The sequence below is a fragment of the Heteronotia binoei genome, chromosome 1 (genome assembly GCF_032191835.1).
Source record: "Heteronotia binoei isolate CCM8104 ecotype False Entrance Well chromosome 1, APGP_CSIRO_Hbin_v1, whole genome shotgun sequence".
NCBI classification, from domain to species: Eukaryota; Metazoa; Chordata; class Lepidosauria; order Squamata; family Gekkonidae; genus Heteronotia; species Heteronotia binoei.
In genome coordinates this window covers 120,220,666-120,227,610 of record NC_083223.1, presented here as the reverse complement: position 1 = coordinate 120,227,610, position 6,945 = coordinate 120,220,666, and positions in this window count along the sequence as shown.

Sequence of the window (6,945 nt, the reverse complement as noted above, 5' to 3'; positions counted from 1 at the left end):
TAGTTACTTTTACTATTTTTTAAACAGTGCCAAAATATCAATAATGATACATCCAGGGCTTTTTTTGAGCAGGAACGCACAGGAACACAGTTTCAGCTGGCTTGGTGTTAAGGGGTATGGCCTAATATGCAAATGAATCCCTGCTGGGCTTTTTCTATTAAAAAGCCCTATGTGGAACAATGGTGACATCAGGGTGTGTGGCCTAATATGTTAATAAATTCCTGCTGTGCTTTTTCTACCAACCCCCTCCCCCGGATAAGTCGAACAGGTTCTGTGAATCCCCAAATTTCATTTTAAAAGCAAACAAACAAGTCTTTAGTTCTTTCCCTCACAGAGCTATAAGGAAAAGATTTATCTTCATGATGGAGAAGGATAGTTACTTTTTAGAGAAGCTGGGGATTCAGAGAAACTGCTTGACCTATCATTTCCATCAGTATATCAATCTATGAATATAAGCATGCACAAAAAAATAAAAGAATAGGTGCTGTGATGCCACCAATGATAACAGCACCCTCCCTTGAATATCTTTATTGTTGAAGGCACCCATGGAAGAAAATAAACTGACTCCACAACTGTGAAAATGCAGAGGGAGGGGCAGACATGTGGAAGAACCAAATGGATTCCAGTGCTTGTGGATCAACTCCCAAGAAATCAGGAGTAAATTAAGCATGTGGAAAAGCCCTATTCCAAATTCTTACTACAGACTGTATGAAGTATTTTTTAACCAGACTGACCAACAGAATGTTGAGATCTGAGTTAAAATTCTGGCTCAATTATGTACTTCCTATGTGATCTTTGGTGATACCTCTGAGCTTTCTAAATCCAAACCAGTGTTCAAGCACTGGCACAGGAAGAATCAAATCTGCCTTATACCCATTACTTTTATTTTAACATGTTTATTTTCAGCAGGAGTCATTGTAAAAAACAGAAAGTAGTAAGAGTGGCCTAACAAAGTTGACATGATGATGGACAAGAAAATGGAAACACAGCCATGCTCTCTAAACTGAGCAGGAAAAAGCTTTGTTAAATAGCTGTTTCTATTTCAGATGTACCTGTGAATTATATCCATAAGAGGGCACTAGAGTGTCTTCATTTTTGTTTCGAAAGCCCCTGCACTCTTGCTCTGAAGAGCTATTTCACAAATGTATTTATTTTGTGATTTTGGTTTCCTTAAATAAAATCTTACTGGACAAATTTTTAAAGTGAGAAGAAAGGTACGGATTTTAATCAGAGCAAGCATCAAAAGGTAAGAAAACAGAAATGCTTTCGAATTCCATTATTAGTGATGGGAAAAATTGGAGAGGAAAATAAATGTAATTATAGTGTGCAAAACAGTATATAACCTAGGAGTTATACAGTACAATCCTAACTCTTCGCATAAATCTGCCTTATACTGAATCGGACCGTTGGTCCATCAAGGTCATTATTATCTACTCAGACTGGCAATGGCTCTCCAGTGTATCAAGCAGAGGTCTTTCATGTTACCTACTATCTGTTCAAATGACCTTACAAATGACTTCAACACCCATAGAAAAGTTTAGGGCTGCACTGGCAGTTTTATAATTGCCAACATTTCGTAGTTTTCCATTCCAGGGGCAATGGAATTTTATGTTTTACCTTCTTTGCTGCCAGCTGTCCCATCTGGAGAAAGAAATCATGTAGCCATTATGAGGATTTTGTTTAATCACTTTTATGTAAGGCTGAAGACTCAGTCCATCTGTTAATTCTGACAGATGAAATCAGCGAGATCTGATTATCTCACTAGTAGTAGCATACACACCACCACCACCATCAATGTATGTCATCATTCCACAACTTTAAGTGGCTAGGATCTTGCTGTATTTTCTACAAATGCTGTTACTTACCTTTGAATAAAACAAAGTTTTCTAATACTAGTGACCAAGCTGAAAACTCACTATTTCCCTAGAGGATGTTATAAACAGATGTTAAAAATAAATGAATATTTTGAAGAAAGATAGAAACTATATTTTCATAATGATGCTTTCATACTGGAGCATATGTAGTGCAAGGTATGTTCCATTGTATAGTTCAGGCTGGATCTCCAACAGGAAGATCACAAGCTGCTGAAAGTAGCTACTGGAGCTCCTGTATATGTTTCTGCAAGATCTCTGGCAGAAGAGGGAATTTCCAAGGAACATTTTGACCAATGACACACAAATCTCTCTATTAATTAGGTGCAGTGATTGATCCTGTCTGAAATCACTCTAGATGTTTTGCATGCACTCTTTAAGTATACGTGTGTTTTTATACCTGGTTCCAAGGGCAGTGACCCCATATCTGAATACAGGATTGTATATGCAAATTGGCCATTGTTACATGGAGCAGGCTATTGTGTGGGAGTGAGGTGTGTGTGTGTGTGTGTGTGTGAGCAGATTGTGTTCAGCATTCTGATACATGGGTGCTGGAGGAGGAGAAGTGGGGAGAGGGATTCCCAGTGTCCTGAACTACAGAACCGCCTGGTGTGTAGCAGGAAGAGGATGCTTGGACTCAGACCAGATATCCCTGCCCCTCCTCCATCTTGCTAGGAATCATTTTTTGAAAATGCACTTTGGACCACCACATACCACACACCCCCACGTTCAGGGAACTCTGCCCTTCGAGAGGACATGTGCTGCCTAATGGTCCAAAGAGCAAGGTACCCCCAGGACACTCAAAGACTCAGACACTGGGGCTAAGCTGTACCCCAAAACAATGTTTGGACCACCCCAAGTGACACATCCCCACGCTCAGGACACTGCCCCCTGCAAAAAGGCATGCAGTGCTGCCTGGTCCAAACACTGGTTCCGGCACCACAAGCTTCCAACTGGGGTACCATCTAGAAGCCTGTATTTTAAAGGAGATTTGAATAAGGAACTATTTTGATTGATTGCCCTCTACACCCCAAAAAGTGAATAATCAACAACTCACAACTTCTATTGGATAGTGACAGCTCTCTTTCACAACTCTGGCTGGTAAATTCCTGGGTATTTTGGGTGGATCCTGAGGAGGGCAGGGAGCTCAGTGGCATGTAAAGTCCACCCCCCCCCCCAAAAAAAGCCAGAGGAAATTATCTCTGTTGTCCAGAGAACAGTTGTAATTCTGGGTGATCTCCAGGCCCCACCAGGAGGTTGGAAGCCCTATATCCTGGGAATAAATCCACTGGATAAGAAGACTGAAGGTAGTTCCGCTTCCCATTGCTTCAGGTGACCTTCCTGTAGTTTGCTTTAATTTTCACACACACACATCCGCCCTCCCAACTTTGCTATTCCAAGGAGGTCTCCCATCCAAATACTTGCTAGAGCAATTTCAATTTTTTGAAAATTGGTTATCAGTGGATTAGTTTTGAAATTAGCTTTGCCTTGGGCACCAGAGAGCCTGCACACACACATAGTGGAATGATGGTTCGCATAGGTCTCAAATCAGAGCCAGGAATGATGGCCCCCTGAGTAGAATGACAGTCCTTGGAGAAAGTAGTGTGAGCATTCAAGGACTAGAATGACAGCCCCAGATTGGAATTACAGTCTTTGTGAGGAGTTTGAGTGTTCTGGGAACAGAAACAGATCTGGGTGAGTAGCAGCGTTGGACTGAAGTAGAACAAAATTTGAGCCCTTTAAGGCCAACAAAGTTTAATTCTGACTGTGTGGGGCACCAGCCAGTGTGATGGTAGGTCAGGGTGGCCATGAGAGTGACTATGGGTTGGGGCCGTTGAATGCCCCCCCCCCCAAAATCAAAGGCCCCCTGACCTTCCAAATCCTGGCTACGGGGCTGCTCCAGCGGCATGCAAGGACTGCGGCAATGAACGGCATGGCTGATGCAGCCCCATGCCTGAGCTCGCTGCCAGGTTCAAGTGCCAGAGACACAGTCACTCTGCTGAGCCTTGAGCGAGGGGAGGGGGGAGGCAAGTGGGGTGCACGCTTGCACCTACCTGTCTACATGCAACCACCCTTGTGCAGTGAGCCTCCAGAGGTCTGGTACCTTCTGGGACTTGGAAACAGGAGAGCTAGCCACAGAGTAGAGACTTCGCTCTCTTCTGTGCAAGTCAAAGAGCTTGTCTGTACTATCTAAGTGACCTCTCTGTGCAGCACCCAAAACAAAAGTGTCCCGGCCCTCGCTCTAAGTCCGCGTGAGGGGGTGCTCCAAAACAGAGTCCCGTTCCGTGTGCCCTGGCTAAAGAGTTGTGTGAGGTTGGAGTGGAAATCTTTGTAGGAGGGGGGCTGTGATTGGGTGCTGGAGAGAGAGCTTGACCAGTCCAGGTTGTGAAGGGATTGGTGCAGCATTTAGTCAGCTCCCTGAGGTGTTTTGAGGCTTCGCCGGGAGTGGCAGCAAACTTTGTTTTCAGGATCCATGGGTGTCTATGGGATATGCCGGCTATTTCCTTGTCATAACTTTACGCCACTTGCAGGGGGCATTTCCAGACTGAAAGGTCTTAGGAGGTCAACTAATGCTGACCACACCCCCGGGGCCGCCCCCACCTACACTGGCATGGCCGTCTACACCCCAGTTGCACCCTGGCTGAACACAGCACCCTCTGCCGGAAGCCATGGACGGGCGCACACTGAGGTGGGCGCATACATGAGCGTAGCTTCCATTTCCGCTGGCACAGAGGTACTTAAAATGGTGCAACTGGCATTTACGCCCACGTAGCAGTTAGTTTGCTTCCAGAGCACTTTCACCCCCCACCCCTTAGGATTGTGCTGTAAGAGTGCCAGTCACAGAATTCAGTATAGCACATGTTGTTTTGCTCTGAACCCATTTGTACATAGACTTTGATACAGGAAATTGTCAGCAAATGTTCATCCTCATTCACATAATGGTTTAGTGTGTAGAACAGAGAGCCAGCGTGGTTTAGAAAGCTGGATGAGGCCCAAGGAGACCCAAATTCAAATTCCCACTGTATCATGAGGTCAGTTTCCTTCTCTCAGCCTAACCTGCTGTACAATATTGCTATGAACATAAAATAGGGTTGCCAAGTCCAATTCAAGAAATATCTGGGGACTTTGGGGGTGGAGCCAGGAGACTTTGGGGGTGGAGCCAGGAGACATTGGGGTGGAGCCAAGATCAAGGCTGTGACAAGCATAATTGAACTCCAAAGGGAGTTCTGGCCATCACATTTAAAGGGACGGCACACCTTTTCAATTCCTTCCATAGGAAATGATGAAGGATAGGGGCACCTTCTTTTGGGGCTCATAGAATTGGACCCCCTGGTCCAATCTTTTTGAAACTTGGGGTGTATTTTGGGGAGAGGCACTAGATGCTATACTGAAAATTTGATGCCTCTATCCCAAAAAACAGCCTCCCCCCAGAGCCCCAGATACCCACGGATCAATTCTCCATGATTTTCTATGGGAATAACTCTCCCTAGGGAATAATAGAGTTCTCAGAAGAAATTTCCCTCCCCTTCCCCTGCTTTCTGACGGCCCTGAAGCGGGGAGAAGGCCTCCAAACTGGGGGATCCCCCGCCTCCACCTGGGGATTGGCAACCCTACTCTACAGTCAAGTGTTGATGGTGGCTCAGGTTCCTGCACTCTAAAAGAACCTACAATGTTGTGTTTTGCCAGTGCAAAGAAAAAAGAAAAAAAAGCATGAAATCTGAGTTTTAAAGAATGGTGCTTTGTTGTTAACCAAAATAAAGATTTGTCATATGGATATCCTAGAAGTAGCTCTTCATCATACCACTGCAAAAGTCAAATAGTCTTTTACTCTTAGCATTTGTTTAAACTCGCTTGCCGTTTCTCTCTTACTGCAATATGAAGCATCATTCCCTCAGCAGTATCAGATTTGAGCTCCAAAGCTTCATTTCCACCTCTTTTCAAGAAAAATCTACTTGTGCCCAAATTCCATGCTGGGAATTATTAGGAAGGGAATTGAAAACAAATCAGCCAGTATCATAATGCCCCTGTATAAATCAATGGTGCAGTCTCATTTGGAATACTGTGTGCAATTCTGGTCACCGCACCTCAAAAAGGATATTATAGCATTGGAAAAAGTGCAGAAAAGGGCAACTAGAATGATTAAAGGTTTTGAACACTTTCCCTATGAAGAAAGGTTAAAACACTTGGGGCTCTTTATCTTGGAGAAATGTCGACTGTGGGGTGACATGATAGAGGTTTACAAGAATATGCATGGGATGGAGAAGGTAGAGAAAGAAGTCCTTTTCTCCCTTTCTCACAATACAAGAACTCGTGGGCATTCAATGAAATTGCTGAGCAGTCGGGTTAGAACGGATAAAAGGAGGTACTTCTTCACCCAAAGGGTGATTAACATGTGGAATTCACTGCCACAGGAGGTGGTGGCGGCTACAAGCATAGCCAGCTTCAAGAGGGGGTTAGATAAAAATATGGAGCAGAGGTCCATCAGAGGCTATTAGCCACAGTGTGTGTGTGTGTGTGTGTGTATAATTTTTTTTGGCCACTGAGTGACACAGAGTGTTGGACTGGATGGGCCATTGGCCTGATCCAACATGGCTTCTCTTATGTTCTTATAATGCAAAGCCTCCTCCCAAAACAGCATGTTAAAAAAGACAGGCATTCTTAACACACTGTGTTTTATGGATTTTAATTTTTGTACTAGATTTTGATATTTGTAAGTAGCCAATATTTGCTGAAAATAATGGCACTAATATTATAAAAAATATACTCACTGGTGTTTACCCTTGGTTAAGTAGCTCACTGCCCAGAGACACGGCTGATCATACCACCTTATTCTTCACATTATATGGTGTTGTTATTACTTATATCTATGCAAATGTTACCATGCCCACACAACAAACACATGAATATTATGTTCAGATCAACAAGGAGAATTAGCTTTGCATGTTTGTACAAAGCAAAGAAAACCAAGATCTTTTACCTCAAGTGGCAACAGTGAGGAGCAAGTTTTCAGTTGGAAAAGGATGGCAGAGATCTGATTTTAAAAGGGATACAAAATTTATTCAGAGAGTTGGTA